The sequence below is a fragment of the Schistocerca cancellata genome, chromosome 6 (genome assembly GCF_023864275.1).
Source record: "Schistocerca cancellata isolate TAMUIC-IGC-003103 chromosome 6, iqSchCanc2.1, whole genome shotgun sequence".
NCBI lineage: Eukaryota > Metazoa > Arthropoda > Insecta > Orthoptera > Acrididae > Schistocerca > Schistocerca cancellata.
In genome coordinates this window covers 352,721,163-352,734,783 of record NC_064631.1, presented here as the reverse complement: position 1 = coordinate 352,734,783, position 13,621 = coordinate 352,721,163, and positions in this window count along the sequence as shown.

The window sequence follows — 13,621 nt, the reverse complement described above, 5'->3', positions numbered from 1 at the left end:
CCAAAGAAATTGTGGTCGTATTGAAAGGCTGTTAGTGGCACAAAAGTTAGTGTCCACTCCTGAAGTTGAAATGCTTAACTCCATTTTCAAATGTTCCTTTACAAAGGGAATGCCAGGAGATTTACCCCGATTTAACCCCTGTACCATTAAAAAGATGAATGAAATACGTATTGGCGTCAATGGTGTTGAGAAATAACTGAAATTGTTAAAACCGAAGAAATCTCCAGTGTCCGATGGAATCCCTATCACTTTTTATAGTCAATTTTCGGGTGAAATAGTCCGTCTTATAACTATAATCCGTCGGAGATCCCTCGAACAAAAAACCGCACTAGTCTACAAGAAGGGTAGTTGCAGTGATCCATAAAACAACCGTCCAATATTTTTGACATAAGGAGACATGGAGAACGTTATGACCTCCTCCGTGACAACCAGCATGGATTCCGAAAGCATCAATCATGTGAAACTCAACACGCACTTTTCTCACATGACGTACTGAAAACTTTGGCCCAAAGCAGTGAGGTAGATGCAGTATTTCTTAATTTCCGAAAGTATATGACTCAGTACCACACAGCTGCGTATTGTCAAAAGTACGATCTTATGTGGGTAGGAAATGAAATTTGTGACTGGATTGAGTACTTTTTCGTAGGGAGGACATAGCATTTTATCTTGGATGTAGAGTCATCGTTAGATGTGGATGTCATTGCAGCGGATGTGTTGGGACCCTTGTTGTTCATGTCCTATACAAATGACGTTGCAGACAGAATCAATGGTAACTCAGATATTTTGTACATGGTGCAGTTATCTACGATGAAGAACTGTCTGCAAGAATTTGCATAAATATTCAGTCAGATCTTGATAAGATTTGAAAGTGGTGCAGGTACTGGAAACTTGCTTCAAATGTTCAAAAATGGACAACGTGCGCTTCCGAAACGAAGAAACGTAGTAACCTGTGAGTATACTATCAATTAGTTGCAGTTGGAATCTGCCAACTCATACAAATACCTGGGTGTAACACTTAGTACGGATAAGAAATGGAGTGATCATATGGGTTCAGTCATGAGTGAAACTTCTGGTAGAATTCGGTTTATTGGTAGAACACTGAGTACGGATAAGAAATGGAGTGATCATATGGGTTCAGTCATGAGTGAAACTTCTGGTAGAATTCGGTTTATTGGTAGAACACTGAGAAGTACAATCAGTCTAAAAAGGAGACTGCTTAAAAATCATTTGCATGGCCAGTTCCAGAATATTGCTCAAGTGTGTGTCACCCATACAGAATAGGACTGACAGGGGATACTGAATGTATACAGAGAAGGGCAGCACGAATCGCAACAGATTCGTTTGATCATTGGGAGGGCGTCACTGAGATAATGAGGAAACAGTATTGACAGACTCTGGAATATGATGGAAGTAACCTATCGAAAGAAAGCCTAACAAGATATGTGGACCACGCTGTAGTGGCACCTGTGCTGGGGATCTCTTCAATTCTACATTAGGCAGGCACGCCTCTCCTCTCCTCCTCAGATGTGGATGATGCAGGTGGCGTCGGCTGTTAGGAGGTCGCTCGAGGACACCGCATCAGGGCTCCCGGAAAGGCAACGGCCAGTTGTAACAGTGGTGATTCCCGGCAGAGTGACCCACCAGACGGCAGCCCCGCTGCTCTTGTTTGCGAGTTAGCGGAGGAGGCTGTGCCGGTACCCATCCGCGCCCTTCGGGCAGGCGGCGGATGGTGGCTGGCGTTGTGGCGTACATCTAGCGGTTGATGACGTCAGCGGTCGGAGCTTAAGGCATCAGAGTTAAAGTTCTTGTACATTGCAGCATAGGACACTCAAAGTTAAATATGGTATTTTAGGGTAGAAAATATCTATTTACAACAAAAAAATTGTATGAGGTTAATCAGCATTAAAAGTAGGTGTCTTTGGCGATATTAGTTCTTCAATTTGAGAAATTTCATTTTCGACCAAAAAAGTGGTTATCCCGTACGCGCGCTGTAGTTGCACTAGACTGTACACGTGCACGGGTAGTAGACCTAGTTATGTTTGTAGTTATATGCCACTTACATTTTATACTCGTTCTTGTAGAAAAGTTAGTAACGATGAAAAAATACATGTATGGATGAAATAACTTGGTGTGCTTGCTGAAAATGTAACTGCAACTGGAGATATTTCTTTGTATTATAATTATTAATAAAGTTTGATCCTTGACCTCTGTAACCACTAGAAGTACATCGCGAACCGGTGGATCAAGGATACAACAGTTTGAAAAAATACGAAACATAGTGCAGCATTGCCCGCTGAGCGCCTAGCGAGTTGGTGACGCAACCCGCCTGACTTGGCTGGGCGCCAGGCCGGCGCACCAAGAGACGCGCGCTGCCTCATCATCGGCGATAGCAGGCACGGACAGCAGGTTGACGGGGCTGTGGCATGAAGGGCCCAGAGCGTTGGCAGATACAGCCTGGTCTCGAACCGGAGGCTGCTGGCGGTGCCCCGTCGTCTCGCCATCCGCCGGTGCTACAGCGTCGTGGAGTACCTACTCGGCGATAACCAAGTCCCTAATCGAATGATGTCCTGTCTTCGAATACACCCTCGTTTATGCTGGTGTTTAGTCACGTCACACATAACAAAGAGACTTTTTTGAGTACGGTGGCAATGGTCTGATTACTGCATCGTTCTTTCGTGCGCAGGGAAATTTACCACTATCCACACTTCGCAACCCACTTGCGCATCTGTTATGATGCCCTACATGGCAACATAGAGTGGCTAACAGCCAGTGCGGTTACCGCAATATTCCGTGATGGCCTCCATGCTACTTTCAGTCGTTTGCACTAAAGTTTTCATATATTTACGTAGAATATTGTGTAATGCCACTACTGTGTCTCCCTTCATGCAGAAGACCCAGTTCCTCGTCTCTTACTTCAACCCATTACCCTATTTTGACTACAACTATATTCTTTATCTTTACAGTTACCACAACTTGTCTGTTACTAATTGTTACATAAGTACTGTATTAAATAAGTCGATCTATCTCTCACCCCTTTCCCTGGGAGTCCTATCTACCAGAACATGTATTACCCATGGATATGGTTTCCTCACGCTATGTCGGTTCAAATATAAAAAACTAGGCAGAGGAAAATCAAAATCATCAAGGCGTTAGCAATTGCGACACTTAAAAGTCACTTTTAATTGACGTCTCGTATTCTGATACTGCTCTACATGCTGTAGCATTTGTCCTGCAGTTATCCGCCCTTCTTGTGCTGCTATCACTTGGCGCATGGAGCTGTCCAGACCTTTCTGCCAAGTATCATTCAGAAAGGTAGGATTCTGCTCGGATAAGATCTCTAACGGTTCATCTGGCCAGTACAGCTGTGGCTGTCTAATTAAAAAGAGCTACTTCCATCATAGCCGCTGCTAAAGGAAACATAGGTCCTACTACATCACACCTACATCCATTTAGTAGTAGTCTTGTGTTTCGTAACTCCAAATGTTTTGCCCCCGTGAATTTCCCTAGCTCGTAACAAAAGCTACCACAACCGTATCAACAACAGAATAGACCTAGTGGAGCTACACCCTCCGAAAATAAGATTTTTGTCCAATCACCTCATTTGGGCAAAAATGTTTTCCCGTTTCTCCATGTAATAATTGAAGCATGCACGTCTCCTTAATTATTATAATCTTGTGAGTTAGGCATACGGTGACCACCCAGTTTCGACATTCCTGTAGCTCACCCACACTCAACTCCGCATGTCGATTCCCGCCTTCTGCTAGCAGTAACACCACTTCTTCTCTTACTTACATAAAATTCCCAACTGCCACTATGTTCACTAGGTAATTGAGCACTGTGGAACACCTAAATACTGCGTGTTTCCAAGCTACTTGTATTTTTGCCGATATGTACAGGTCGAGCGTTATCTGTTACTGTATGCCTGCTGCACTGTGATAGTAAAATATTAAGTTCGGACTTCTCGATTCCACTACTAGTAGTAATTACAGATGTAACTCTCCTGGCACCTTCCTCGACCCCTTCAGAAATTCCTCGGGTGATAGCAAGAAAAGACTCAACTGAGCATCCAGCGCCTGATGGCCCCAGAAATTCCTCCGTTGATAGCAAGACAGAACTCAAGTAACCATGCAGCGCCTAATGGCTGGCCTCCAGCAAATTTGTTAGCTCAACACTTCCGTCCCAGTTGTAATCACCTGGCGACTGCAATAACCTTGCCACGGTTAACCTTTCACCTATTACCATCATATGTGCTTGCACTTCCTCCATATCCCGGTTCAGGGTACTGGCCGATATCCTAGCATAATCCATGGCTTCCTTAGTCAACTAGCGTGTGTTGTTCAACACGCCACTCTCCGACTTCATAATTTGTATTGAATGCCACTCTACAGTCACCTTATTCATTTCTGCTAACCCCCTGGCGACTTCTGCAGTTTTTTTCCAATTTGCTTGCACTTGCTGTTCAGAAGACTGTCTTCAGTTTTCTACCCTTAGCATCTATCCGTCCCCTTTTTACTCTCTTAAGCTGGTGCGGAACTACTTCAGTCGCCTCTTGCATCTGTTCCTTTAATCGTGCATACAACCGCTCAATTTCCTGTGTCCCTTTGAGACTTCTCTCTCTTCACGCTGTTAATCTCCAATGTCCGCCCCCGGTAGCTGAGTGGTTAGCGCGGGGCCCGGATTCGATTCCCGGCTGGGTCGGAGATTTTCTCCACCCAGGGACTGGGTGTTGTGTTGTCCTAATTATCATCATTTCATCCCCATCGACGCGCAAGTCGCCGAAGTGGCGTCAAATCGAAAGACTTGCACCAGGCAAACGGTCTACCAGACGGGAGGTCCTAGTCACACGACCGGACTGGGATCTCCAATTACTATATCCCCGAAAATATTTCTTCTAGTCTCCTGATTTCATGTCGTAACTCCCATACATTAAATACTAAAAGAGCATTTATGACTAGAAAATACCACGTCTGGCTGTCTCGAAAACAACAGTCTACCATCCTTGTAATGCACTTGCAGTTCCGTTACTCCGCCTCCGGCGAAGAGGTACAGTACTGCCGAAACTAGCATTCTTCTTATCCTTCGCCTGGCAGCGTGAGGACAAGGATCGATATCTCCTCCATTGAGGACTCTCTACGACTGTACAAAAGTACTAATGTATGCTGCTAACATTATGTTATGGTGTATCAAATTGAGGAAGTAAGTCATTAATATAATAGTAACCTCACTCTTAGTAACCATACATGCAATGTTGACTGTGAGGAATGCTTTTATAAACTTTTTCAAGGCCCTAACATTAAATTCCACAACAATAGGTCCCAGGAAAACGTTTTGACAGCAAGCTGATGAAATACATGTCCCAGAGACACTCATTACGCATCACATCTTATTAAGAATTGACTTGAAATCTACAACTTTCAGGAATCCATTTAGAGGGGGATTATTTGAAAGTCAACTTACAACACTTGCTTGTCGTTATACGCTTCCCTAACAGCCTAACCTCAGGTCCTGTCACGGGAAAAGCCGCGTATAACACTAGCCTGCCGTGACATAGCTAATGTTAACCTCTGAGAGGATTTTGTAATGTTTGTCTAACGGATAAGGGTATCGGACTGTAATTTTGAATACATTGCAATTTAACAGAAAACTAAACAGGCTTTAAACTTTGGGGTTGAATGAAAGTAGTAAATTCCGTATACGAATGGAAAAAATGAACGGTCGCCAGCCCAATTAGGCACACGAATTTGAAATATATGCTTAATAAAATTAAATATTAGTTATTGAAGTTAATTTCATCAATATTTCACTTTTGCATAATACACCGGGTACAAACGCACACAGGGCACTCTGAACTGTGGGTTGCAGCAGTTATCAATAATGCACAAACTAGTAATCACAGAAAGCAAAATTGTAAGCAACTCATAATAATAACAGCTACAAACACGATCATTACGTGACTAAATACTGAGATGTTACTGCAGAAAACACCGAACTAATGTTGGTCATGGAGGGGCTCCTAACTTAACTGACATATAAATAACACAAATAAAAATATAATACCACAATTACACAGTTTATACTACCATTTAAAGAAATATATCAAATTTCCTTAGTAGTAATAATTGTCTATTTTTCTAATATGGGAAGAATATGGTGGGGACCCGTAAACTGATGTTGTATCACTAGTCAACCTCTATGATTACTTCAGTACCAAAATTCAACTCAACCAAATTTAATTCTTAGCTTCACATGGAATAGTTCATGGTTTTACTCTTTTCAATGCAAATTATTCAACACTGGTGTTCGATTAACTTTAAAATTTCGTTCATGATAGTAATCAAAGCTAAATTAAGTTTCAAATAAATATAAATTATTTTCCTTTTTTTTCATCACCTGCGAAGCAGGTGTTTTAAACAGTAACATTCACACAGCCTGGCACTGAATTTTTGAAAACGATACTTCGCAATAAACTGAGAGCACTTTAGCAACCTTCTAACTAACTTCAACTCTTGGTAACCCTTGCACATTTAACAAACATAAATAAATGAATTGTTCATTTGAAACAGGATACTCGGGTTTATATACACTGCATAGTTTCATGATCACGATAAAAGTCAGGGTTCAAAACATAGGTTAATGGCTCTTGGATTATTATTCAAATCACTCACACAAATTAAGTGGTCCATGCTCTGATACATATCTGTATGCATGAAGTTGGTGAAGCAGTGGCGAAGTAGTGGTGGCAAGCGACGTGGCGACTAACTGTACTCAGGGCTCTTGATGCATGAATGCTCTATAAAAATTCTTCTTTGCGACGGGTTTTTAATGTGTTAGAGCCATTCCGTATTCCCGAGAGTACCATACAACAGCCGAATCCACATCCGAAGCAAAATTCATTGCAAAGAGGCTTCCAATTGCCACCCTTGACACCGTCGATGTGTACCGTGCAACTGCTAGCCATTGACTGCGTATCGTTCTCACCAAATAGCCACCCAGTTCGACCGCCAAAACCACCTTTTACACTGCGCCGAGCCACTTTCGTTGCGGAGGAACTTCCCTACGTATTTTACATACTACATACACAAATGCCCTAAGCATGAAACAGCTTCCAATATTCACAGTTTTTCTTCTAAATATACACATATTATAAAATTTCAATATTTTAAACATCATTTAGCATTTCCCTATATACATGACAATACTTTAAATTTCCTGTTACAAATCAATGACCTTAACTAACAAAGAACACACACTCCATAATGGTAGATACACAGTTACTTTAATATAAACCTGCCACTAGTTGATATAAGTGATACAAACTCTGATTAAGACTGACAGTTCATTAAAATTATTGACAACTCACATGGAATTCATAGTTAACGTTATTAACAATACGATTTATATAGTCCCTCATTTTTAGAAATCAGCCTTGAATGAAGTTACAAGGAAGCACTACCACAAATGATTTCAAAAGTTATGACATGGAAGTTGGAAGCAGAAGCAAAAGGTAGAAAACTACAGCATGAATACTCAGACACACGCAACATAGCAAGAAAAACGAATGAAACTTCCTCCACCACTACTGAATCACGCCGGAGCAAGACATTGTGCTACAGAAGGACTTAAGTCAAGACCAGACTTTCCCATCAAATTTAATAAATTCTGTAATTACCGTGTTATTTGAAAATCGTTATATAATTCGGGGTTTATTCTATGCGAAATTATGTATCCCACTTATTAATAAGCCACTATGCATGCAGTATCTTGGGTTTGCAACATGAGATGGTCGAGTCGTGCAGAAATTCCTAATTCAGCACCAGGGAACAAACTTCAAACCTCGCAACTAGAACATACCTAAGTTCATCATTATAAGTTAATTACTGAATGCTATAAATACGACTGAGGAGACGCAAACTTTAATTTGGTTATGCGTGAGGCTCATTACACGAAATCATCAACCAACTTATACCAAAGAATCAAAATTACATAAACATCATTACGCTCTCGGATTCAAAATGGACCAAATTTGAAGCGATTCGAAGTGTTTCTCGACTTTGGGAACACCAGAGCTGATGGCAAAGAATTTACTATGGCGTGAAGAAAATGAGAAATCTACTTCGCAAATCATCTACGAGAACTGATCCAAGAGAAGTCCAATATTCGAAACGAAAAATCCTACCGAATGCTTACTGAAATAAATAAGACAGTTTTCTAGTCAGTACGAGTATCTGTCCTTACTAGACGAAACACCAACACGTACCAAATCATGTTCTGAAACATGCTTACCAAGCCAGATTCCACACCTAGAGCTGGTCAGTGGCCGTTGCACTCACTGTTTTCTTTCTTTCTTTTGTAAGTGTAGATGAGGCTTGTGGATACTCGATTTCTCCTGGGGACGAAAATGCGGGCACCGCTATTATTTGCTGAGCTTTGACAAGCATTCAAAAAGTCTATACCGCCACACCTCCGGTTCGCTATGGTTTTTAAACAACCCCTGCACGTTATGTTCCCTACTGTACGGCGAAGACATCTATTCCGATGAATAATGGATACGCAGATATGAGCAGTTAAAAGGGTTACAAACGAATCGCTATAACTACTTTTGCATTATAACGATCGAAATAAATTTTAACAAAAGAGGTAAAAATAAGAGATAGTTAGGGAAATTTGAAATAAATAAACTGATTCTGTTGTTTTAGTTTGCAACTTACTTAAGAACGCACGCCATCTCAATGTGAAACAAAAATACTGTATGCTTCGTAATTGTTGATAGACTAATTGCCGAATGGTAATCAGCCAAGAACAGAAACAAAAGCACTGACACGAGCTCAGGTGTAGAAACATAATTAATACCAACACTTAAAAGTAATCAGTAAACCAATAGAATAAATTGTACTGAACACATACACGTACAGTTAATTCTTTGCAAAACAGTTCGCGTAATTCATAGCTTTGCGTTACTCACTGTAACTCTGACAGTTACCGACTATATAAATGGAAATGTTCGTAAACGTTCGTTTTCTCTTACAGTAAGTAATTTCTGGAAAGTTCATAACGTTTCATCTGGCGAAAAATTAGTAATAATTTAACACTACACTATTACCTAATTTGCAAATGCGAGCTGAGTTTGCAGCGCAAACGATAAACATGAAATGTATTGTCCTGAAGTAATATTTTGTCAATATGCATGTAAATTATGCTTTTACACTTTTGCTGTTAGACATTATTCTTTAAATACTTGTTCTAAAAATACAAAAATTTCTTTGCTGTTAAATGATAGTTTTCGATAGTAATCAGTTCTGTACATTAATGTTCTTTATCTTAATTACGGAAATGAAATACGCTAGTCACACTCATATTTTGATGTTCTTCCCTTGGTGACAGTCACGAAGTTATAATTAATTAAAATAGGTAAATGACTGAGGTGAAATTCATTTACAACGTAACAGTTGCTACACTAAACACTCTGTTATTCAGTGAAGAAGAACTACTACTCTGGCTTGCCACGTAGAATCTATAAAGGCACATATGCATGCCATGCGTGAGTTTCCTCGGAAACGCGAAATCTTAATTAAATAATTAATCTCTGACAAATAAGTAAAGACTATGGCACAGAACTGCAGCGCTATGCCGCTGATAAAACAAAATACAATTATGACACTCTTATGTTTCATTAACAAGAAGTAGGTCGAGTAGAATAGCTGGTGTGGGAAGCACGTATATTTTATTAACTGGCACACCGCCATATTTGATGTTACATAAGAACACTGCGAGTTGCAATCTTATTAGGCACTCGATTCTGTAAAGAATTTATATTTATGAAAGTAATTAGAATTATTTAACTGTAGGATTATTCGCTGAATAGATCTCTGATTTAACTAACTGTGTAAACTTTTTTATGTTTAGTAGACAGTCACCTCTGTACGACGTATTGACATGGCTGGCAAATTATTCTAATATTGAGATTTTGAGTCCGCACCTACCGCAGCAGTCTTTGGAAACGATTTAAATACGAATATTTTATTATATTTTTTTTATTTATTTCTTTTATATTGGCGCTTCCGTGTCGGACTTGTTATTTTGTCATTTGTTACATTGTTCTCTTTGTTTCATGTGAAAAATCAACTTTCTGGACTTGGACTTGAATATATGAGAAATAACAAAAAACTGAAGATATTTTCAATTCTATTATTTTGCGGGAAGACGCAACGAAGCTTCCAGCAAAATAAGGTAAGACGCAGCATCTTTGCATTGGCAGGCTTGACTAGACGCATAATTCAGGGTATTAGCTCTTCAGTAGATTCTGTAGTATTTCTTTCGCGCGTAGTGGTTTTCAGTGATAAATTTCATTCTCAGTGCTTTTCCTTAAACAATAACTTCTGCAACAATACCAATACACGAGTGTACAATATAGCCGACTTCTGTACGATACGTTGTAACATGGCCAGCAGCCATTAACAATAATCCCATATTCAGTTTAAATTTTTAAATTAACAAACAGCCATTGTTGCTACGAGCGATTCATGTTCCACTTCATTTCATTTTAAAACCAGTGTCAAACTTTATTTTCTTGAAACATATATTACGTGTGGCATGGTCATAACTAGAAAACAATACGCAAAGATGGAACAGCAAAGACATACTATTCAGACGCAATCCGACTCGGACGCGAGACAAATGTTTGAAAATGAATTTAAGGCAGCAACCGGTAGTGACGATACATCAAATATTGACGCAAGTGTTGACGGAAATTTTGACAATAAGCCGCCCACTACAAAAATTTCAAACACTCAGTCAGAGCCCATGTTAATACATGACGTCACGTCATTAATAGTCATGGGTGACTGGAATTTGGTAGTAGGAAAAGGGAGAGAAGGAAACGTAATAGGTGAATATGGACTGAGGGCAAGAAAGGAAAGAGGGTGTCGCCCGGTAGAATCTTACAGAGAGCATAACTTAATCATAGCTAACACTTGGTTCAAGAATAATAAAAGAAGGTTGTATGCATGGAAGAAGCCTGGAGATACAGGAAGGTCTCAGATAGATTATATAATGATAAGACAGAGATTTAGGAACCAGGTTTTAAATTGTAGGACATTTCCAGGGGCAGATGTGGATTCTGACCACAATCTATTGGTTATGAACTGTAGATAAAAACTGAAGAAACTGTAAAAAGTTGGGAATTTGTGGAGATGGGACCTGGATAAACTGACTAAATCAGAGGTTGTACAGAGTTTCAGGGAGAGCATAAGGGAACAAATGACAGGAATGGGGAAAAGAAATACAGTAGAATATGAATGGGTAGCTTTGAGGGGTGAAGTAGTTTAGGCAGCAGAGGACCGAGTAGGTAAAAAGACGAGGGCTAGAAGAAATCCTTGGGTAACAGAAAAAATATTGAATTTAATTGATGAAAGGAGAAAATATAAAAATGCAGTAAATGAAGCAGGCAAAAAGTAACACAAACGTCTGAAAAATGAGATCGAAAGGAAATTCAAAATGGCTAAGCAGGGATGGTTAGAGGAGAAATGTAAAGATGTAGAGGCTTATCTCACTAGGGGTAAGTTAGATACTACCTACAGGAAAATTAAAGAGACCTTTGGAGAAAAGAGAACCACTTGTATGAATATCTAGAGCTCCGATGGAAACCCAGTTCTAAGCAAAGAAGGAAAAGCAGAAAGGTGGAAGGAGTATATAGAGTGTCTGTCTATACAAGGGCGATGTACTTGAGGACAATATTATGGAAATGGAAGAGGATGTAAATGAAGATGAAATGGGAGATATGATACTGCGTGAAGAGTTTGACAGAGCACTGAAATACCTGAGTAGACAAATTCCATTAGAACTACTGACAGCCTTGGGAGAGCCAGTCCTGACAAAACTCTACCATCTGGTGAGCAAGAAGTATGAGACAGGCGTAATACCCAAGGACTTCAAGAAAAATATAATAATTCCAATCCCAAAGAAAGTAGGTGTTGACAGATGTGAAAATTACCGGACTATCAGTTTAATAAGTCACAGCTGCAAAGTACTAATGCGAATTCTTTATAGACGAATGGAAAGACAGGTAGAAGCCGACCTCGGGGTGGATCAGTTTGGCTTCCCGTGGAAATATTGTAGCACGTGAGGCAATACTGACCGTACGACTTACCTCCGAAGATAGATTACGGAAAGGTAAACCTACGTTTCTAGCATTTGTAGACTTTGAAAGAGCTTTTGACAATGTTGTCTGGAATACTCTGTTTCAAATTCTGAATGTGGCAGGGGTAAAATACAGGGAGCGAAAGGCTATTTACAATTTGTACAGAAACCAGATGGCAGTTATAAGAATCGAGGGGCTTTTAAGGGAAGCAGTGGTTGTGAAGGGAGTGAGACAGGGTTGTAGCCGCTCCCCGATGTCATTCAATATGTATATTGAGCTAGCAGTAAAGGAAACAAAAGAAAAATTCGAAGTAGGTATTAAAATCCATGGAGAAGAAATAAAAACTTTGAGGTTCGCCGATGACATCGTAATTTGTCAGAGACAGCAAAGGACTTGGAAGAGCAGTTAAACGTAATGGACAGTGTTTTGGAAGGAGGATATAAGATGAACATCAACAAAAGCAAAACAAGGATAATGGAATGTAGCTGAATTAGGGCGAGTGATGCTGAGGGAATTAATTTGGATATGAGACACTTAAGGTAGTAAAGGAGTTTTGCTATTTAGGGAGCAAACTAACTCATGATGGTCGAAGTAGAGAGGATATAAAATGTAGACTGGCAATGGCAAGAAAGTAGTTTCTGAAGAAGAGAAATGTGTTAACATCGAGTATCGATTTAAGTGTCAGGAAGTCGCTCCTGAAAGTATTTGTATGGAGTGTAGCCATGTATGGAACTGAATCATGGACGATTAATAGTTTGGATAAGAAGAGAATAGAAGCTTTCGAAATGTGGTGCTACAGACGAATGCTGAAGATTAGATGGGTAGATCGCATAACAAATGAGGGGGTATTGAATAGAGTTAGGGAGAAGAGGAGTTTGTGCTACAACTTGACTAGAAGAAGGGATCGGTTGGTAGGACATGTTCTGAGTCATCAAGGGATCACCAATTTAGTATTGGAGGGTAGCGTCGTGAGTAACAATCGTAAAGGGAGACTAAGAGGTGACTACACTACGCAGATTTGGAAGGATGTACTTTGCAGCAGGTACTGGGAGATGAAGAAGGTTGCCTGTGTGATGTCTTTAGTTGGTTAGGTTTAGGTAGTTCTAAGTCTAGGGGACTGATGAAATCAGGTGTTAAGTCCCATAGTCCTTAGAGCCATTTGAACCATTTTTTGAGCGATACACGAGTAAGCTGGGGCGCCTTTGTCGAACTTATTGTCACCATAATCACCGGGCTTGAAGAATATTTATAAATAATTCTGAAAAGACTATGAACGCTTTGACGCGCGAATCTTCAGTATTCACTCCAGAGGAAATCCTGTTAGACTATGAGTGTAAAGAGTTTGGTGGAAGAAATAACTGCTTTTCCTCCGCTAGTGTGTTTTGACATAGTGGTGAAGAAAGAACTTTTACGAGACGTAATTAAAAGAAAGCCGAGGATCGAATACGGCGTTATGACACGAATGCGCTGTTTGCTAACTTTCCC